Below are 24,074 nucleotides of genomic sequence, written 5' to 3' on the forward strand. Positions count from 1 at the left end.
CTTCAGCACAGTCTTTATTCTCTTACCAATTAGTCTGTTCACTCAGTTGCAATTTAATTATCCCCTGAATTTTTATCAAAAGTTCTTATGATAAATGGGCTTATACACTCAACTTCAATACTTCAAATAAAATTATTACTGAGAACACCATATTTTCTTCAGCACTCACTTTATAAAAGCCTATGTGATCATATACATTAGGATGTATTACTAAAATACAGCTTCACAATAAACAAATTCAATGCACTCCCTATCAAACTACCAATGGCATTTTTTCACAGAACTAAAACAAAAAAATTCACAATTTGTGTGGAACCATAAAAGACCCTGAATAGACAAAGTAATTTGTAAAAAAAAAAAGGAGCTGGAGGAATCAGGCTCCCTGGCTTTAGATTACACTGCAAAGCTTCAGTAATCAAGACAGTATGGTACTGGCACAAAAACAGAAATATAGATCAATGGAACAGGATATAAAGCCCAGAGATAGGGCTTCCCTGGTGGCACAGTGGTTGAGAGTCTGCCTGCCGATGCAGGGGACAAGAGTTTGTGCCCCGGTCCAGGAAGATCCCACATGCCATGGAGTGGCTGGGCCTGTGAGCCATGGCCGCTGGGCCTGTGCGTCCGGAGCCTGTGCTCCACAATGGGAGATGCCACAACAGTGAGAGGCCTGCATACCGCAAAAAAAGAAAAAAAAAACCCAGAGATAAACCCATGCACCTATGGTCACCTTATTTTTGATAAAGGAGGCAAGAATATACAATGGAGAAAAGACAGCCTCTTCAATAAGTGGTGCTCCCTTATCCTTCAGTAAGGGAGGGTGGGAGTGAGGCAAAAGAGAGGCCTGCATACCGCAAAAAAAGAAAAAAAAAAAAAAACCCAGAGATAAACCCATGCACCTATGGTCACCTTATTTTTGATAAAGGAGGCAAGAATATACAATGGAGAAAAGACAGCCTCTTCAATAAGTGGTGCTCCCTTATCCTTCAGTAAGGGAGGGTGGGAGTGAGGCAAAAGAGGGAGGGGATATGGGGATATACGTATACATATAGCTGATTCACTTTGTAATGTACCAGAAACTAACACAACATTGTAAAGCAACTATACTCCAATAAAGATGTTAAAAAAAGAAAAAAAAATGGGCTGAAGACCTAAATAGAAATTTCTCCAAAGATATATACAGTTGGCCAAAAGGCATATGGAAAGATACTCAACATCACTAATTATTAGAGAAATGCAAATCAAAACTACAATGTGGTATCACCTCACACTGGTCAGAATGGCCATCATCAAAAAATTTACAAACAATAAATGCTGGAGAGGGTGTAGACCAAAGGGAATCCTCTTGCACTGTAGGTGGGAATGTAATTTGATACAGCCACTATGGAGAAAAGTATGGAGGTTCCTTAAAAAACTAAAAATAGAACACTCTATGACCCAGCAATCCCACTATTGGGCTTATACCCTGAGAAAACCATAATTCAAAAAGAGTCATGTACCACAATGTTCATTGCAGCACTATTTACAATAGCCAGGACATGGAAGCAACCTAAGTGTTGATCAACAGATGAATGGATAAAGAAGTTGTGGCACATATATACAATGGAATATTACTCAGCCATAAAAAGAAATGAAATTGAGTTATTTGTAGTGAGGTGGATGGACCTAGAGTCTGTCATACAGAGTGAAGTTAGTCAGAAAGAGAAAAACAAATACTGTATGCTAACACATATATATGGAATCTAAAAAAATGGTTATGAAGAACCTAGGGGCAGTACAGGAATAAAGATGCAAAAATAAAGAATAGGCTTGAGGATACACGGAGGGGGAAGGGTAAGCTGTGACAAAGTGAGAGAGTGGCATGGACATATATCCACTACCAAATGTAAAATAGATAGCTAGTGGGAAGCAGCCGCATAGTCCAGGGAGATCAGCTCGTGCTTTGTGACCACCTAGAGGGGTGGGATAGGGAGGGTGGGAGGGAGACGCAAGAGGGAGGAGATATGGGGATGTATGTGTATACATATAGCTGATTCACTTTGTTATACAGCAGAATGTAAAACACCATTGTAAAGTAATTATACTCCAAAAAAATGTTTAAAAAATAAATTAATAAAATAAAATACAGCTTCATTTCTCCTGATAAATACAACTGATTCTCCTTTCTTCCATGAAAACTTCAAAACTTTATCTTAATTTTTAGAAAAGTCTGTTTGATTTTTGTGGATATAAAATGTTTTTTGTTTTAATATTTTGTCAACATCAAGCACACAAGTTTCCTCACTCTGCCATTTTTTTTCTATTAAAATAACTTCACAGCAAAAGTGTTTTACTGCAAGTTTCCACAAATTCTGTGTTTATGTGTTGTGTGTGTTGGCTCAATAATTAATATCTAGCAGAGACACCTTCCAATTAGTTGACAATTATGCATGTTAGTTTTTATAATCTTAAATTAAAAGGTAGGTAAGAATAAAAATAGGTAAGTTGTTCCATGTATATTTTATTTTTGGAAATATGTTCATTAATAGAAATAATCTACTACAGAAATCCACTGCAAGGTGTTGCATTTGAATACAGTTGTATTCTCTAATGATTCATCCTGTCTTGTTCAAGGGAAGGGTGATATATTCAGCTAATAAAATTAAAAGGTAGTACTAGTCTTGAGATTTTCTAGAATAGCATATGTTGCCCTTTTCCTTTTTTAATTTGTTTTTATATTTCTGGATTCCATATCACTGTAGTAGATGCTGTTGCTGGTCTATCCTTATTCCATTGGTCTTTACTATTTCATACTTATTTGGTCAAATTCCGTATATCAGTATTCAGTTTTCTTGATGGAGCCCACTCAACTGCATGCCTGGCTGGCCAGAATTGTCAGAGAATTAAGAATCCCTTCAAGTGGTCTTCAGCCAATGACTGGCAAAAGTTGTTATACATGTCTTACCTGATTAATTGTTCAGAAAACAAAGCTCTTCTGTGTAGATCTACAACTAACTTCTTCCAACAAACTCCAGTAGAATTATGTTCCAGTTGCTCAAAGTGATAAATTGCTTGAAAACATATCTTTTATTTTATTCCTTTCCCATTTTCCTAGCTGCTTTTTCTCCAAATCATCCTTATTTGCCTTCATCTTCCCCAAAATGGACATCAGATCTCAACTGAGTTCTATTTTAGACTGTCTCTTTGCCATTCTCCAGTATTCTTTTACTTTAAATGCAATACAAAGTAATGTCCATCTGCTTCTTTCTTTCTTTCTTCTTTTATACAGAAAAAGAAAATCTATCCCCAAATTATTTTATTTCAGAAATTAATTAAGGTAAAAAAATTGAGATTTATGCATAATAATGATTTCAGATGGTTTTAGGCTAAAGGTAATTCCCTAACACTTATTGTAAAATTATTGCTATCAAGTGACATTATTTGTAATTTGATAAAATGTACTAAATATATATGTTTTATTTCTCCTCCTGAGTATTTAACAAAGTGTGGGGACTTATTTGGAAATCAGGAACCATATGACAAAATATGTATAGTCCAATTCTTCTTTTAAGCTTTCTAGTAGTCCAAATTATTCATTTCAGCTTGCATTTCTAAAATTTCTCATTGTTATTCAATATGACCAGCCTACAATATTGTATAATGAAGAAAAAAATTCTCAAGGGTAATAGGCAAAAAGAGACAGTTCTGTTCCATTCAAGTGATTAGATGTTAAATTTTTTGTTACTTTTTGCTTTCAAAGTTATATTGAAATTGCTGTGTGTTTTCCATATGTATAACGTTGAATTTAGACTAGTCACATTTTCAATAGGAGGGCCTTTACTGTGATGCCTGTATATTCTTTTTGTTGTTTAATTTCTTCAACATGTTTTCTATGTTCATATTAGGTTAACCTCTTTATAAAATTACTGAACAGCAAATATTAGGTTGATGTACTTTTTTCTGTCAGCATTAAATGCCTATTATTACAAATCAACCAACTTATTTCAGTTAAACTCTTTACTGCACCATTTTTGCAATAGTAAATATTATCCAGATATGACATATATTTTACAATTAATTTAATAGTTAAATCACTTCTGTAAAATAAAGAAAAAGTGATTCTTATTAAAATCAAAATTTCATTATTCTACTCTCATTAAAACTAGAGGATATAGGAAATCTAGAAAAGAGTGGAAGTATGTATATGTATAACTGATTCACTTTGCTGTATAGCAGAAACTGACACAACATTGAAAAGCAACTCTACTCCAATAAAAATTAAAAGAAAAACAAAAAAACTAGAGGATGTAAAAATGAAGACAATATCATAGACCTGAAAAAAAATCAGAGAGAAAGAAAAAATTCAATTGATAAGCATTATTGCATTTGAAGAAATATATCACGTTTTTAGTACATATAGTTTAACTACAAATTTGGGAAATATCATCAAAATATTAAATTCTTCTCTTCTCAGAAAAAGATGTCCTGATATTATATTGCTTCATATCACACTTTCAAACGATTTTATGCTTTAAAACTGCATAGGATCTTAAAATCTCCAATCTGTAATTTTTAAATGCACAATTTAGGCAAGTTTCAGAACAAGTGCTTAGATTTATGGTTTCAGCAATCTCTTTTTTACAAACAATTTCAACCAGACAGGAGTACCTTCTAAATTCTGATCATAGTTTTAGAACAGTGTATTGTGGGCAGTTGTGAAGTTTTAGTTATTTTATGACTAAATTTATTGGAGAAACATCTGTCACTTTTCAAGTTTCTGGATTAATCCAAAGTGTATAATAACATATTTATAATATATATTCTTTTTCATATTCTTTTCCATTATTGTTTATCACAGGACATTAAATATAGTCCCCTATGCTATACAGTAGGACCTTGTTGTTTATCCATCCTACATATAATAGTTTGCATCTGCTAACCCCAAACTCCCAATCGTTCCCTGCCCCACATCCCCACCCCATTGGCAACTATGAGTCTGTTCTCTATGTCTCTGGATCTGTTTCTGTTTCGTATATATGTTCAATTGCGTCATACTTTAGAATCCACATATAAGTGATATATGGTATTTGTCTTTCTCTTTCTGACTTACTTCACTTAGTATGATAATCTCTAGGCCCATCCATGTTGTTGTAAATGACATTATTTCATTCTTATTTATGGCTGAGTAATATTCCATTATATATATACCACATCTTCTTTATCCATTCACCTGTCAATGGACATGTAGGTTGTTTCCATGTTTTGGCTACTGTAAATAGTGCTGCTATGAAGATAGGGGTGCATGTATCTTTTTGAATTATAGTTTTGTCTAGGTATATGCCCAGGAGTGGGATTGCTGGATCAAATGGCAACACTATTCATAGTTGTTTGAGGAATCTCCTTACTGTTTTCCATAATGGCTGCATCAATTTACATTCCTACCAACAGTGTAAGAGGGTTTTGTTTTCTCCACACCCTCTCCTACATTTATTATTTGTAGACTTTTTAATGATGGCCACTCTGACTGATGTGAGGTGGTACCTCATTGTAGTTTTGATTTTCATTTCTCTAATATTTAGTGATGATGAGCATCTTTTCATGTGTCTATTGGCCATCTGTATGTCTTCTTTGGAGGAATGTCTATTTAGCTCTTCTGTCCACTTTTCACTTGGGTCTTTTTTGTTGTTCTTGTTATTGAGTTGTATGAAGTGTTTGTATATTTTGGAAATTAAGCCCGTGTTGGTTGCATCATTTGCAAATATTTTCGTTTTGTTTACAGTTTCCTTTGCTGTGCAAAAGCTTATACGTTTGATTACCTTCCATTTGTTTATTTTTACTTTTATTTCTATTGCTTTGGGATACTGACATTGATATGATTTATGTCAGAGAATGCTTTGCCTATGTTCTCTTCTAGAAGTTTTATGGTGTCACATCTTATATTTAAGTCTTTAAGCCATTTTGAGTTTATTTTTGTGCATGGTGTGAGGGTGTGTTCTAACTTCATTGATTTACATGCAGCTGTCCAGCTTTCTCAGCACCACTTGCTGAAGAGATTATCTTTTCCCCATTGTATACTCCTGCCTTATTTATTAAAGATTAGTTGTCCATAAGTGTGTGAGTTTATTTCTGGGCTCTCTATTCTGTTACATTGATCCATATGTCTGTTTTTGTGCCAACACCAGGCTGTTTTGATTACTGTAGCTTTGTAGTATTGTTTGAAGTTTGGGAGGTTTATGCTTCCTATTTTGTTCTTTTTCTTAAGGATTGATTTGGCAATTCTGGGTCTTTTATGGTTCCATATAAATTTTAGTATGATTTGTTCTAGTTCTCTGAAAAATGTTATGGGTAATTTGATAGGGATCACATTAAATCTGTAGATTGCTTTGGGTAGTATTGCCATTTTAAATATATTAATTTTTCCAATCCAAGAGCATGGGATAACTTTTTATTTCTTTGAATCATCTTCAATTTCCTTTATTAATCTTTTATAGTTCTAACATATAAGTCTTTCACCTCCTTGGTGAGGTTTATTCTTAAGTATTTTATTTTTTTGATGTTATTTTAAAAAGGATTGTATGTTTTCATTTCCTTTCTGATATTTCATTGTGAGTGTAAAGAAATGCAACTGATTTCTGTATGTTAATCTTGTATCCTTCTACCTTGCTGAATTTGTTTATCAATTTCAATAGTTTTTGTGTGGAGTCTTTAGGGTTTTCTATATATAGTATTATGTCATCTGCGTATAATGACAATTTAATCTCTTCCCTACCAATTTGAATACCTTTAATTTACTTTTCTTGTTTGTTGCTGTGGCTAGGACTTCCAATACTATGTTGAAGAGAAGTGGAGGGAGTGAGTATCCTTGTCTTTTTCCAGATTTTAGTGGGAAGGCTTTCAGCTTTTCACTGTTAGATATATAGTATATTGGCTGTGGGTTTGTCATAAATAGCTTTTATTATGTTGAGATGTGTTCCCTCTCTACTCACTTTGGTAAGAGATTTTATCATAAATCGATGCTGAATTTTATCAAATGCTTTTTCCGCATCTATTGAGGTGATCATGTGTTTTTTGTCTTTTCCTTTGTTGATGTGTTGTATCACATTGACTGATTTCTGTATGTTGAACCATCCTTGTGACCCTAGGATGAATCCACTTGGTTGTGGGGATTTTTTTATGTGTTCTTTTTTATATGTTGTTGCACTCAGTTTGCTAATATTTTGTTGATAATTTTTGCGCCTATATTCATCAAAGACATTGGACTATAATTTTCTTTTTGGTAATGTCTTTGTCTGGTTTTAGTATCAGGGTGATGGTAGCTTCATAGACTGTCTTTCAGAGTGTTCCTGCCTCAATTTTATGGAAGAGTTTGAGAAAGATCGGTATAACTTCTTCCTTGTATGTTTACTAGAATTTACCTATGAAGCCATCCGGCCCTAGGCTTTTGTTTGTAGGGAGTTTTCTTATTACAGATTCTATTCCACTTCTAGTGATCAGTTTGTTCAAGTTATCAATTTCTTCTTGATTCAGTTTTGGTGAGCTGTATGTTCATAGAAAGTTGTCCATTTCTTCTAGGTTGTCAAATTTGTTAGCATATAATTGTTTCGAGATTCTGTTATGTTTTTATGTATTTCTGTGGTATCAGTTATGATTTCTCATCTTTTTTTTTCTTATTTTGTTTATTTGGGTCTTCTCTCTTTTCTTCTTGGTGAGCCTGGCCATAGGTTTGCCAATTATAGTTTCTCTTTCAAAGAACCAGCTCTTGTTTTTATTGACTTTTTTCTATTGTTTTTTAGTCTCTAATTTATTTATTTCCTCTCTTATCTTTATTATCTCCTTCCTCCTGCTGGCTTTAGATTTTGTTTGTTCTTCTTATTCTGATTATTTTATGTTGTTTACTTGAGATATTTCTTGTTTCTTAGACAAGGTGGTATTGCTATGAACTTCCCTCTAAAAACTGTTTTTGCTGAATCCCATAGATTTTTATGGCTGTCATTTGCCTCAAAGCAGTTTTAAATTTCTTCTTTGACTTCATTGTTGACCCATTGGTTTTTAATAGCATGTTGTTTAGTCTCCATGTAATTGTTTTTTTCTAGTTTCTTTTTCTGTGGTTGATTTCTAGCTTCATGCCATTGTGGTCAGAAAAGATGCTTGAGATAATTTCTATACTCTTAAATATTTTGAGCCTTGTTTTGTGCCCTAGTATGTGGTCAATCCGAGAGAATATTCCATGTGTGCTTGAAAACAATGTGTATTTTGCTACTTTTGTATAAGTCCTGAAAATATCAATTAAGTCAACTGTTCTATTGTGTCATTTAGGATTTCTGTTGTCATTGATTTTCTGTCTCAAAGATCTGTCCATTGATGTGTCTCCTACTATTATTGTATTCCCATCAATTTCTCCCTTTATGTCTGTTAGTATTTGTTTTATGTATTAAGGTGTACCTATATTGGGTGCATATATGTTGATGAGTTCAATAGGCTCTCCTTGTATTGATCCTTTTGTCATTATATTGTGTTCTTCTTTATCTTTCTTTATAGCCTTTGTTTTAAAGTCTATTTTGTTTGATATGAGTATTGCAGCTCCCACTTTCTTTTCATTTAGATTGCATGAAATATCTTTTCATCCCCTCCCTTTAAATCTATGTGTGTCCTTTGCCTTAAGGCAGGTCTCTTGTAGGCAGTATGTTGTAGGCTCTTTTTTTTTTTTAGTCCAGTCTGCCACTCTACATCTTTTGATTGGAGCATTTAGTCTATTGGCATTTAAGGTAATTGTCAATAGATATGTATTTACTGCCATTTTAAACTCTGTTTTCTCATTAATTTTATATTTCCTCTTTGTCCCTTTCTTTTTCTTTTTGTTTTTCCTTTTGTGATTTTTATGATTTTCTTTTGTACTATGTTTATGTTCTCTTCTTTTGGTTTTTGTGAATCTATTGTCTGGTTTTGATTTGTGGTTACCCTGCTTCTCAAGTACATTAACCACTTTCTGTATCTACTTGGCTAAGACTGGTAATCATGTAGGCTCTTATACATTCTAGAAAAAATCTGCATTTTCTTATTCTTCTCCCCCACATTTTATGATTTTGATGTCCCCTTTCACATCTTCATGTTCAGCCTTTTGCTGTTCATTGTGACTATCATTGCTTTCATAGAAATTTCTTAATTTTTTTAAAATCTGTATACTGGTTTATTTAAGTGATTTACTTTCTAATTGTAATTTTCTCTTTCCTATAGATTATTACTTCTTTTCTATTTGGAGAAGGCTTTTCAATATTTCCTTGAAGATAGGTTTAGTATTGCTGTATTCTTTTAGTTTTTTCTTGTCTGAGAAATTATTTTTCTCTCCTTCTATTCTAAATAATCTTGCTGGATAGAGTATCCTAGGTTGCATATTTTTCCCTTTCAGGACTTTGAATATATCTTGCCACTCCCTTCTGGTTTGCAACATTTCTGTAGAGAAATCAGCTGATAGACATATGGGTGTTCCCTTGTAATTAACTCTTTGCTTTTCCCTTGCTGCCTTTAGAATCCTCACTTTATCTTTAAATTTTGCCATTTTTATTATAATATGTCATTGTGTAGGTCTGTTTGAGTTTATCCTGTTTGGGACCCTTTGTGTTTCCTGTACCTGGATATCTGTTTCCTTCTTTAGGTTTGGGAAGCTTTCAGCCATAATTTCTTCAAATACATGGTCAATCCCCTTTTCTCTTTCTTCTCCTTCTGGAATCCCTATTATGTGTAGATTGGCCTGCTTTATATTATCCCATAGGTTTCTTATATTGCTTCCACTTTTTGTTTTTATTTGGCTTTCAGTCTGCTGTTCTGATTAGGAAATTTCCATTATTCTATTGTCCACATCACTTATTAATTCTTCTGCATTATTCATTTTGCCATTCATTGCCTTTAGCTCAGGTTTCATATCAGCAAATAAATTTTCTAATTTTCTTTGATGCTTATTATAGTTTCTAGTACTTTTTACAGTAATCTGCATTTCTACCAATAGTCCTTTTTATTTCCTTTAGTGTTTTCATTATCTCCTTTTTCAACTGCTAGACTGAAGAGGTCTATTTCATTGTTTGTTCTTTCAGGGGAATTCTCTTGATCCTTTTATTGGGAGTGGTTCCTTTGCTTCTTTATTTTATTTATATTTCTCTTGCTTTATGAGTTTAGGAGAACTCTGGAGTCTTGGAGGGCTATTTTTATGTGGGAACGTCCTGTGTAGCCTGTGTGGGTTTAATATTTTTTGGTGTGAGGGTTGTTTCTAGTGTGGATGTCTGCTGCATCTTTCCTTGGTGTATGCTGGCTGTTATCCCCTTGATATAAGATGTGAGTGGTGTTGTGGTGACCAGAACCTGCACTGGATATTGAGTGGGGCCTCCTCTTTGCTCTGTGGTTGTCACTGCCCTGTAAGAGGCAGGGTCTTCTCCTTCGATATTGGAGTAGAAGAACCCAAGTTCATTTCTGAGCTGTGGTGTGAGGTAGATGGGATTGTATCACTCTCACTGGGAGAGGAGCGACTGAGTATTCCTCTGCCAGAGAGGTTCACCATTGAGTGTGCTCTGTGATGTCATCTTTCACCCATTGTGTGGGCCCACAAAGTACACTGTTGCTGGTACTGTCCTTGGCCCTGCCTCAGCAGTGGTGATGCTGGCAATTAGCCCTGGTGTAACTCAGGTGTTGTTTTCACAAGGCCACCAGCACAAGTCCACTGAATTCAGGTCCCATGACTCCAGTAGTTGTGTGCCTGGACCCACTGTTGGAGCTATGGTGGCAGCTCAGTCCCTGACCCGATCCAGCCCTGATGTGCACTTGCCCACAAAGCCCAGTTGCTAAGGCCAGACCTGTGCCAGCTGTAGGAGCACCCATTATCTATTTGGATGTCCTGCAGGTGTTGAATTTACAAAACCGGTGGCACATGTGTAAATCAGTGGCTTGTGCAGCCGTGGAGAGAGATTTCAGCCCTGCTTACTAAATCATGCAGCCCCTGGAGCTCAGCCATTGTTTCAGTCCTGCTTCTGTGAGGGCAATCAGCTGGCATCTGCTCCCAGAGCCTGTCGAGGAGGCAGTTGGTGTGGAAGCCCACTGAGTTGGGAGCCCTTGAGGCAATGGTAGCTGAGCATGACAGCCTACAGAGGTAGGAGCCCCTGAGGTGGTGGCTGGGAAGCAAGAGCCCACCAAGGTGGTGGCTTGGTCAAGGAAGGTCACAGGAATGGGCAGCTGGGGCATGCTCTCCTGAACTCATGGAGACAGGGGTTGATGTATGGAGAAAGAGCCTGCAGTGGTGGCCTCTCGCTTCCCTTCATGCGCCACTTAACAATGGCACTTTGCTTCTGTGGTGGGCCCAGGCTTCTTATGAAAACACCCCTGGTTGTGGCCGTACCACACTTCATCCCCTTCAGGCTGTCTCTGTGCAGCCAACATCAGTCCCTAGGTCTGTCCTCTAAACCCCGAGTTCCAGCACCCAGCCCCTGCAGATACAAGCAGACACACGTCTCAGGATGGAAAGCAGTGTGATGGCATGACAGTCTGTGTAGGCCTCTCTCTGTTCTGCCTGCCATAACCGATTTTTGCTCTCTCCCTTGAGCCTCTGAAGCGCCCCTTCTTTCCTGACTGACCTCCCTGATGGTGAGGAACCTTCCCAGGGTGTGAGAACATTTCCTCTTTTTCAGCTTCCTCCCAGAGGTTCAGGTCCCATCCTGCTTCCTCATTTTTTTTTTCCTTTTATCCTACCTGGTTACATGGAGATCTTGCTTTTCCTTTCAGGTGTTTAAGGTCTTCAGCTAGTGTTCAGTAGGTGTTCTATGAGAATTGTTCCATTTGTAGATATATTTTCGATATTTGTGGGAGGAGGTGACTTCTGCATCCTTCTACTCTGCCATCTTGATTGGAACCCACTGATCTAAATTTATAGATTGCAAAAATAATATATAGTTATTTTCTTGGTAAGTCACTAAACATTACTATCCAATAATTCTCTCTCCAAATTTACTTGTGACTAATTTGTAAATTCACCTCTAGATAGAAATACATATAATCCTGTTAATAAGAAAAAAATGTCATTCAATCTAGAGTTAAGTCATTTGTAGCTGTCCTGTCAATTGACTTGAATAATTGTCTCCTGCAAGTTTATGAGGAGAAGAGGTGTGAAGGGGAGATGTCGTAGTGGTAGAAACAGCATTCATGTTAGGTTTTCATTAAAATACAAAAAGTCAAAATACAGTATTCTAAAGGAATCCTCAGATTTAACCATTTAATCAAAAAATAAGTTGTTTGATGCAAGTTGACATATATTTGTTTCCTTGACATTTTTCTAACTCTAGAGAACACAACGTTTCCACTTAAAATTGACATTTTATATATTAGTGTCCACTTAATACACAGCATTTTTACATCCAACATTATTTGTCTTCCCATTTTAGAGGTCTGCTCCATATGACTCATAGAGTTTCATTTCCAATAGACCATGATATGGAAATAAAGTTTTATTACTCAAGTGAAAGTTTGCATTTGGGCATAGTTACAAAGAAAAAGGAAACCTTAGACATCTACATTTCAAATGACAGGTAGTATTATATTGGCAAGTTTAGATCAGTTATGATTGAGAGCTCTAGAGGGACATGTGTGACAGTATGAACTGATGAATAAATAAGAAATGTGAGTGTCTTTACCAATGGGTTATTTCCTGTGTATCTCCCTCAAATGAACAAATGTTAAATTGTTATGTGAGTAAAACAAATAAAGTTCTGGAGTAGTCTAAATTTAATTAGTGAATAGTTGTATAGGTTTCCACTTTTGTCTTAATTGCTGTTATTTCATATTCAACATTAAAATCATGAAATAGTGTAATAGAAAAGTTGACAAGATCCCTGCCAACACTTTGGAGATGACAGAAATTAATAAAGTTTAAGTAGCAGCATTCTAAAAATGAGAGAGGTGGTGCAGGTCTTTTTTACTGTCAAGACTAAAAGGCAGTGCCACAAATAGTGAAAGGCCCTGCAGGCTGGGGTCAGAGTTATTACTCAAAGGACAAACCATGCCTATTATTAGTTCACCCTCCTTCCATCCCATCACTCTCTTATTCAAGGAAAATATTGCCATGAAAATCATCATAATCCTATATGACAGACAAGGGAAGAACAGTTTGGAGAATGTGTGCATGAGCAGGGATGGGCTGTAACACATACTATTTTATTAATGTTTAATCCTCTATTTTTTTTTTTTTTGCTCACATGTTTTATAATGTCTCATTAAATTGACCATTTAATCTTTGCATTTTCCAAGCAATTATCACAAACAACTAGCTCAATGATCTATACATTATTAATTTTTGTGAAAGATTATCTCTTTTGCAATCTTGATGAAATAATTTCTTCTCTAAGAAAAGTTTCTATTATGTGAAATATATTTAATTTACAAACTTTCCATTTATATCTTAAAATTGTAAAATAAATAAAATGCTCATTTCTATTAGAATATTTCAGAAAAGGAAAAATTAATTCAAAAGAAAATTAGAGGAATTAGCTTTAGCTTCATGAATTTATTACTTCCTTGGAAGTTAAAAATAATTACTTGTGAAAACATTAACATATCAAAATAAATTTGAATTAATGAATAGAACTCATTATTATGTGAAAAATACTTTGGAGAATTTGAGTGTCCTTTACTAACATACCAAATTTTGTTCCTCAGATATGTAATAGAACAACTAGTACCCTACCCTCTGGCTTAGAGTAAATCAGTATGACCCACTGAGGTAGCCATGCTTTATCCTGAAACGCTTGTATTTTCTAAGAAATGCTCTTGCATGTTTTGGGATAATCTCACTCAACCTTATAAAATATTAACAAATGGAAAAATATAGCACTATTTTCCCCAGTACGAAGGCAGAGTGTTGGCACAATTATTCAAGCCAGCAAATGTGTGGTTGGATACTTAAGCAATTATTCACAACTTCCAATGTAAATGTTGCAGATCAAGAATTTAAAATACATTTATTCAAAGATTGCAATCAAGTGTAAAGATAGTTACCTTCAAACACTGCCTATGGGATTTTTAAATGCATATAACTTTTCTAGAAGGAAATTTGAGAACATGAATCAAGTGCATTAAGCTGTGCATAACCTTGGCCTCAGAAATTCATACAGAAACATTTTTTTCTGGGAATAAAATAAAGATATGCATAAATATTTAGTTAAAATGGTGTTAATTGTGGCATTACTTATGAGAATACAAATATTTACAGAATAATGCTTAACAATAATATTGGTTTGGTAAATTTTGGTGAATCCAAATTGTTGTATGTCATAACAATATTAAAATACCTTATAAAATTAAATGTATTTACATGGTAGAATATAGGGTACATACGATATACTATTATTTAATTAAAACATTACATATGAACAGTATATTGATCATGGTTGTATTTTTTAAATGTGTGTACTGAGAAAAGCACCTCAACCTAAACAAAATATTCTATTTTGTTCTCTAAAATGACCACATCTTATTTACAAAATAATAAAAGAAATGAAAAGAGAAGGGAAATCTGTAACTGAAAACAATGTAGGAGCTTCCAGATTGGTGTGTTGAACCAACCAGATATGTTAGCCAGAAATTTCAATCTCACTTTACCTGAATCTTCAATCAAAATTTCACATATCTTAGTTGGTATTTAAGCTTCATCATAAATTATTTGGGTAGGAACTAAATCTTAACTAAGACTCAGCTACACATCAAGATCCAAGTGGGATGTGACAAGCAATCAGCCTGGAACTGAATGAAGGACACATACACACATGGGGGAGAGGGAGAGGAAAAGAGAGCACTAAAAAATATTGTTGTACCTCCACTTTAAAAGTGCCTCTCACCACGATGACACTTTTGGAATACTAAAATATATAAACTATATTCAGACTTTAAAGATATACTTTTCTCCCTGAATTTGTACACATCATAGGCAATAAGAACATACTTTAATCTGATTTTCTTACATTTCCATACCATCTTTTAAAAGTCCCTTTCCTTTATTCCTCAAATGTCCCTTAGCCCATAGGTCTTCCATTCTTCCAGGTTTTTTCAATTTAAGTCTCTTAAATTCTTTCCAGTATCAGCCCACATAGCTACTCCAGCTCTCTCTAGCCACCCCCCTTTTCCTTCATTCTCTCCCTGTGTCTTTCTCTGTCTTCCTTTGTACCCTCTCTCCTACTTGTTTTTCTTTATATTGGAGATCACTTCTGCCATTGACTGTAAATTCTTATAACTTTCTTTCTTCCTCTCAGGTGTCGTCTCTTTTTAACCATTCTTCTAAAATGATCAGAATTCATTAAATATCAATTTTTGACTGCTTTAAATTTGTCATTAAGATATTTCTTTAAAAGTAGAAATTCTCAGAGATAATTTTTTGCAAAGATAGATGCCGTCTATAAATTCTAGGAATTTAAAAATGGGGAAAATGAGTTGAGAAAAAAATGGCATAATAATTTTTCCTTTATATCACAAAAACAGAACAATTATATTGCTACCTGTTATAGCCAATTTTTATGTACAGTAGGATCTTTCTATTATATAACTATAAAACACATAATTATTCTCCCTTATTGGCAGAGATGGTTCATGATGTGTTTTAGAGGAATAATTTAAGTAAAAGAATGATTTACAATTTGGCTTTATCCTCTACCTGGAATATCTTTTATTTTCTTCTCTGTCTGCTAAACCCTGATCATCCTTTAAAATACAGTTCCCACTATCTATGCTTCTAAGATTCCAGAGGATTTTATCATTAGCTGAGTAATAGAAATTGTCACATTGTGTATGCAGTTTAAATATCTCTCACCCCAGTGTGCAATGACTAGCTGACCCAAGGTCTGAGCTAGGTTTTCCTTTATATGTCTCTGGTCTATTGCTTAACAATTTCTGACACATTCAGGCACACAAAGAAATTTTACTCATTGTAAAGTCTTATTTATATTTCATATTAAGTTTTTACTGTGTTTAGTAGAAATAGGTAAATCTTTAAATTATTCACTAAAGTATAAATAATTTGTTTTAAAAATATGACCATTTGAAATATATATTGCAGTATGCATTGTTTGGAGATCAAAGGCTGGGAGAATATTTAGCAAATCTAAGTTTATCAACCAGAGATATGAGACTACTTGAAGTATGACTGATTTTAGAAGAGATTGGCAAGCTCTTCACTAAACCTATTTCTTTGCCTTTCTGAGCACAGAACTGGAGTTTATTTATTTATTTATTTATTTTAATTTTTTTTTTTTTTTTTTTTTTGCGGTATGCGGGCCTCTCACTGTTGTGGCCTCTCCCGCTGCGGAGCACAGGCTCCGGACACGCAGGCTCAGCGGCCATGGCTCACGGGCCCAGCCGCTCCGCGGGATGTGGGATCTTCCCGGACCAGGGCACGAACCCACGTCCCCTGCATCGGCAGGCGGACTCTCAATCACTGCCCCACCAGGGAAGCCCTGGAGTTTATTTTTTTAGCTTCCCTTGCAGTTAGCATGTCATTGAGTTCAGGCCAATGGAATCTGGATAGAAATAACACCTACCACTGGTTAACCTAGCCTCATACAATGTCTCACATGCAATACGTGCAAGACTTCATGAATCAGGGCCATTAAATAACTGAATATAAGAAGGTCCCTACTGCCACATTCTCCCTACAGTTGGACTTTGTTGAGTGAGACATAAATTTATATTGTGTAAAGCAACCACAATTTCAAGGTCCACATCTTACGGCATCTAGCTGTACTTATCTAATATACTGATTATCATGCATAGAGGAAAGTGAAAAGAAAATGATAATCCATGATTAGACTGACCAGGTGAATGGTGTGAAAACAAAGTAGATAAGCAAATAAGTAGATATGGGCTGCTAAACAAAGGATTAATGGTATGCTGCATTTCACAATAACCCAAAGTTTTAATACATGGTACATTTCCAGGCGTACTAGAAGCTTTGCACCCAAGAAAATTAACCTATTTAAGCCAATATAAGGGCTTTATACCAATAAACTATTGATACTTCACAAACTCAATTCTTCATGTTCAAAATTATTTTTGCAAACACTCTAAAACATGCTGTTTTCTTTATTTCTCTTCTATGCAAATATATATATATTTTAACTTCTCCTCAGAGTTACTTCCACATTTTTCTACCATGTGAGTAGAAGGCCAAGACTTTCAGAACTGGTTAGTGTAGTGAGCATAGCCTTTTAAAAAATTTCTTAGAATGGACATTTTCTTTTGTTTATGTTTTGTGTCCCCAGGAAAAGTTGTGGTATTTAAATGTACCCATGTCCCTGAGTAGTATATTAAGTTCATTGGGCTTATGAAGTATCCCGAGCTGTCCAGCTTATTTTCAAACATAGTTAGTGGAATTTAAACAAAAGTTTAAATAAACAAAAACATGTGTGTTCGGCATCATAAGACCAGTGCCATCATCATGACAGGCACTGATTACCAACTATCTACACCACTGGCAAGTGTGAAAATTTATCTTGTTTCAAAGAATAGTAGTAACTGACAGTATCAATCAGTATCTTAACAGGAAACAGGTAACACATGCAAACTGTATAATTTGAGGAAAATCAGTAAAGAGATTTTCATAAAAGTATGGTATTGGGAAGCCACAAGAGATAATGTAGTATGCCATGGTAACTACAAGCTGGGTGAAGTAAACAGTGCTATGCTTAAAGAAGCAAGTAAAGAGAACAGTAATTTGAAACTAGAGGATATGAAAAGATCACCTGAAAATAGTGCCAAATTAAACATTGGTCTGAGGAAGAGTACAATGCCACAATACTTTTTTTCAGAAAGAGTGCTGGGGAATAAGTATATCAACCTTATTTCTATCTGTCTAATCAGTTGGGGCTATCCATCGTCTAAAACCTCCTGAAAGCTAGGAGCACAGGAAACTTATTTCTGAAACACAGAGGGACAAAATGAACCCGAGGATGGGATAGAATGGGACAAAAATAATGTCTAACACACATCGATTGTCCAGAAAGGCAACAAAGCTTCCTGTGTTGAAGTAATATTGCACATCTATTGAATTAAAAATTTTATGTTCTAACTATGGAACACAAGGAAAATGTAAGAATACAAATTAAAGGTCAACCTCCAAAAAACTTACATTTCTCTCAGTATGCTCAGATGATTTTTTTCAGCCTAAGGACAAAGGAAAACACTTCATAGAATCTGTACGTACTGTTAATTAGATTTTAAAAATAAATTTCATATAATTCTAGTTTCTCACCAAATATTCTCATTAAACTCTTTCCACTAGATTTCAGAATGCAATCAATCACATAAAATCTCTAAACTGAATGCTAATTCATCTTTTATACTCTAAAGCTTTACTCCAATCTGGAATGATTTGGAAGCATCTTGCTTTCACAGTTGAGACTTGTGTCCTATCTTTGGCAAGATGTAAGAGTCCATTCTAATTGGTAGTGTGAGATTGCTACATATATCCAAGTGAACTTGATTTTATATCTAATAATTTCAAAAATGGATACATGCTTATTATTTTTGTATAGTTTATAATTAAACTCTAATACCATGTTAAATATAAAATTATAAAAAGCTTCATGTTAATTATTGGTTTAAAAATTAGATGTCATAATTATAATAAAAGACAAAATGCAAATAAATCATAATTTCCAAAATAGAATTAAAAAATGCTCACACAAAGAAATAATCCTCGAAAGCATGAATTGAAAATTTTTATTGAGTAGTAAGTTAGAATGAGAACAATAGCCTAGCATTGGAAAACTCTTAATATTTTCTGCAAGCTCCTTAATTTCCTTTTTAGCAATTTCAGCACTTGGACAACTAAAATGTTACCAACCACAGACTTCCAAGATCACTTTCCCTGACACATCAGTCACTGATGAGCACCCTCACCAGTCCCAGACTCAATAGAAATTTGTCTCATCTCTAACAATTATTTCATTTGCACTAAAAGTTTTCATAATTTTTTTCCTCGTCTTCTGGTTCCAAACAATACTGCGTAGGTTTATTTTTGCCTTGTTTTTAAACTAGGAGCTTCTTATTTAAGTCAGTGTGTTTGAGAAATTGTGTATCATTTTCTTTTAAAAAGGATATCTTGGGCTTCCCTGGTGGTGCAGTGGTTGAGAGTCTGCCTGCCGATGCAGGGAACACAGGTTCGTGCCCCAGTCTGGGAAGATCCCACATGCCGCAGAGTGGCTGGGCCCGTGAGCCATGGCCGCTGAGCCTGTGCGTCCAGAACCTGTGCTCTGCAACAGGAGAGGCCACAACAGTGAGAGGCCCACGTACCGAAAAAAAAAAAAAAGGCATTTCTTAACATATGCTATTATGTTAGCAATAAAGCTAAAGGAATAACCAGCACTCAATCACAGTGGTTCCTTTCAACAGTACTTTAAATATTATAGATACCCATGGAACTCTAGTCATATATGGCTTTGTCTCTTCTACTCTGATTACATAATGCCTTTCTTTCTTCTAAGGTTCTCATTTCCAACAATTCAATCTGATATTCAAAGTGGCATTCTATGCTATCCTTATTTTTCAGTTAAAATATCTCCTATTTTAACACTTAGGCTCTTTCAAAGAGTTAGCGGTGAAAGTTAAAATAATGGACAATGGGATTCTGAAATATGTTTTTCTTGAGTTAACTAAAGCATTATTTGTATAATAAGAGAACCAAGATTTCCTAAAGATGTATTTTTCTTCCATCCCTTCTGCTATTCTTACCTGTGTAGTGTTGAAACATTAAATACTTACAAAATATAAAAAATGATTTGTTAAAAATAAATTATTACATGAATCAATGCTTGAATATCTATACTGTATCCTTAATATTTCATTTTTACTTATATTATTCTAGTGTTTTCTTTGTATAATAATAATAATCCCTATTACAATATGTTATGTGAGATTATAGTCATTTTACCAGACCCCAAAGAAAACCATCTTATGGCAACTGAGGAAACATAATGTTTAAAAAATTAGTTTTTATTTAAGATATAATTTTAATTTTTGTAATCACACTTTGCAATGTCCCTACTTGTAAGAATACTCTTCTTACAGCACTCTTATTTTTAAAGTTTTATATTGAAGTGTAATTTATACATAAATATATACAAAATATGAATTAGCAGCTCAATACATTTTTTTAAATTTTTACGTGGGAACACGCATGCAAACCTTCACCAAAATTAAAACAAACATACAAAAAGAAAATGCTGAACACTGCCTTCATCCCAGAAGTACTCCTTGTATATCAACTAAATCACTATGTCCCTTTCTTTCTCCAATAATTACTTTCTTAATATCTAACATTAAAATAAACTTTATATATAAATAAAACCATATTATATATTTTATTTACTTCTTTTACTCAATGTGATGTTTGGGAGATTTCTTTATGTTGCTGTATGTAACAATAGTTTTTTATTTTCATTTTGTATAATATTAAATTGTATTTGTATAATACAATGAATTCACTCACTGTTTTGTTGACGGACATTTTCAGTTTGGAACTATTAACATGTTGTAATGGATATTCTTGTACAGTGGTCTGTACATATATACAGATTCTGTAAAATATATACTCAGGAAATGAGATTGCTGTGTCATATGGTAAATCAACATTTAGTTTAGAAGATAAGACTAGTTTTGCAAAATGATTGCAACAATTTACATTCTTGCTGATAGCATATGAGATCTGTTAATTATTCCAGATCAATTGATACTGTCCTTTTAATTTAAATCTTCTTGGTTGGTAAATAGTCTTGTTATGATTTTACTTGGTATTTCTTGATGACTAATGAGATTGATCTCGTGTGTGTGTGTGTGTGTGTGTGTGTGTGTGTGTGTGTGTGTATGTGTCTGTGTTTTTCTTTGTGCGTTTGGCATATGCAACTTTGTAAAGTGGCCATTGTGTATTTTGCTCATTTTTAATAGATTTTCTGTCTTTATGTTATTGAATTGTAGGAATACTGTGATTAAAAGTCCTATTTCCACTATATTAATTGCTTATTTTTCATTCTGTGCCTTTTTTTTTACTCTTTAGTAAGTACAAGTTTTTAATTGAAGTGCAGTCTAATTCATTAATCTTTTTTTTTATTTAATTATTTCCATGTCATTTTAAAATATTTTCATATTTCATTGTGATTAATGTATTTTTAAATGTTTTCATCCAGAAAATTTAATGTTTCTTCTTTTCAAATTAGATCTATAAATTTCGTGAAATTTACTTTTGTTTATAATGTAGAAAAACATTAGACTATTGACTTGGTTATCAAACCTCAATGTTCCCTTGAACTTATTCACTTTCTTCCTCTTTTATTTTTAACTTACCTTCATTTGCTTGTTCAATAAGACTTTTTATTTTATTTTATTTTTTTAAGTTTTCTTCATAATTTGTTACTTCTTGACTTGCCATTGAACCTAACATATACCATCAGACCATGTAAATCTAAACCACATGTCCTTCAACTGGGTGCAATAATTTGATTTACTCAATTTCATATGCAAAAAATGAAATTTACAAACAAGTGCTGCTTAATATGTATAGACTCTTTTTCCATGAGAGTTATTGTTGGACAAGTATTCAGTTATCAACAAGACTTTTTTTTTTTTTTTGCGGTACATGGGCCTCTCACTGTTGTGGCCTCTCCCATTGCGGAGCACAGGCTTCGGACGTGCAGGCTCAGCAGCCATGGCTCACGGGCCCAGCTGCTCCGCAGCATGTGAGATCTTCCTGGACCGGGACACGAACCCATGTCCTCTGAATCGGCAGGAGGACTCTCAACCACTGCGCCACCAGGGAAGCTCTCAACAAGACTTTTTAATCCTGCGTCTTTCATGTAAGCTTTACTGTTTTCCAACCAGGCGCGTTTCCCAGAAATGAATCAGCTGGATCAATTATATATTTCCAAATTCAAAGCATAAAGTTGAAGTCCGCAGAGATAGATATCCTACTGATTCTCACTTTAAAAGAATGTCATTGTCATCTCCCTAGCAGGCATATGGATATTTGTCAGGGCCTTCATTTTCACAATGACTTTTTTTGTTTTTGTTTGTATGGGAGAGTATCTTTACTGGCATAGGGTGAATGAGGGTCAGACATACACCCCAGTTCCACAAAATAGAGAAATTACTTCATCCCAAATGCTACTAGTGCTCCCTTTTGAAAAATACTAAATAATTATCTGATGTCAGTACGATTGGGCATTACTTGCAGGATAATATCTATGTCAAAACTAGTAACAGTCAACTTTTCCTGTTCTTGGTTCTTGTCTTGGTTAACTTATGCAGAGTTCTCTGAAATCAACCTTCCTTTTTCACTTAGGTAGGAAGATATAAAAAAATAGATAGAGATAGATAAAAGCACACTTATATCAAATAAATTATACATGCATTAACATTCCTCATTTATCTACTATAACTTATAGACAAGCTACTTTTATAAGTAAATGTCCTTTGTTTATATTTCATAACTTTTTCCTTAAGTAATATTATGGACATTTTGTGTGTGTGTGTGATTGACCTTGTTCCAATTAAATAACATTATTACACTTGTATTAATTCTCAAATTATCACCATTTGGTAAACAAGTTTCCTACCAATTGGTTCTATTGTATTTTCAGCCCTACTCCTGATATTTGAAATCATCATTGTTTTCTTGCAGCATCAGAATTTTCATGACTTATCTTGGTTTTTTTCTTGCTTCAATATGGAATTATCTACTTTACAAATATCTCTGGTTTTGTTTAATAGAAAAAAGTTTTAGAGAGAAAAGTCTGGGTGATAGGATTCATGGTAGATTGTTCTATGTGAGAAAGAATGTTGGCCAGAATAGCCATGTATCTGAGACACTCAGGAGACAGAGCTTTAGATTATAATTTTTTTTAAGATCATAAGTCTATACCTACTTTTCCAAACTGACTTAGATGTTACTAAATCTTTTGGGGGATATTTTGTGTGAGTATGTATCTCTTTAATGTATTTACAATAAGTCTGCTTTTAAATGTTTAACCCTTCCAGTCATATTTAAAGGGAAATTGCTCTGTATTATAGTTACTATTTGTTTTATTCTGTGGTCTCTATTAACATTATAAATATGTTGGAAATTATTTCCTAATCAACCTGTCATCTTTTAAATAGCTGGGTTTTCTTATCTTTCTTTCTCGACACAGTGTGCATATGTACATGAAACTGATGTCAACTATTTTCTCCTCTGTATATTATTGTCTTAAGTGTGGCAATGTGGAGAAATGTTACTGTATTTTACAGTTTGATGATCATATTTTTGTTTAATAATGTACATTCAAGGCCAATAATGTGCGAGCTATTGGAGATAAAAATATATTAAAAAAGACATCCAGTTTTTCCAATTTGTGTAAAATATGACAGAGAATATTAATAGAACTCTTTATTGTAGAAATTATTTGTAGCAGGAGGGGACCTAAAAGCTGGAGATATATTCATGTGATACTACTTTTATAAGCAACTTTAGTTGAATTTTAACTTATTTTCATAATTTTTAATAATATGCATGTAAGCATTCAATAGATTTGTTATTTTACTGGAGTTTAAACTTTGAAAATATTTAAAGATTACTTAATAAAAAATTACCTACATTCTTAGGGAACAAATTATGTCTCAGGGATGTTAAACTGGGCAAACGCTCTGGAAGACTACAATGGTAGAGTGTGGACTTTGAAATTCAGTATTTAATTCCCAGGTTGCAAATCCTTCCAAAATACTGTGAGGGCTTTCTCAAATGATCACTTTTCCCCCCCCTAACTAAACAGGAAAATTTAGATATTGATTTCTTTGCTATACAAGGCTGAATTATGCCTCATGCTGTTAGGGTTTCCCTGGTGGCGCAGTGGTTGAGAATCTGCCTGCCAATGCAGAAGACACGGGTTCAAGCCCTGGTCTGGGAAGATCCCACATACCGCAGAGCAGCTAGGTCTGTGAGCCATGGCCGCTGGGCCTGCATGTCCGGAGCCTGTGCTCTGCAACGAAAAGATTACTACAGCATCTTTCAAAAAAGCTGAAATAATGAAATCAATATTAACACAGTGTTCAGC

Source organism: Delphinus delphis, chromosome 18 (genome assembly GCF_949987515.2).
Source record: "Delphinus delphis chromosome 18, mDelDel1.2, whole genome shotgun sequence".
NCBI lineage: Eukaryota > Metazoa > Chordata > Mammalia > Artiodactyla > Delphinidae > Delphinus > Delphinus delphis.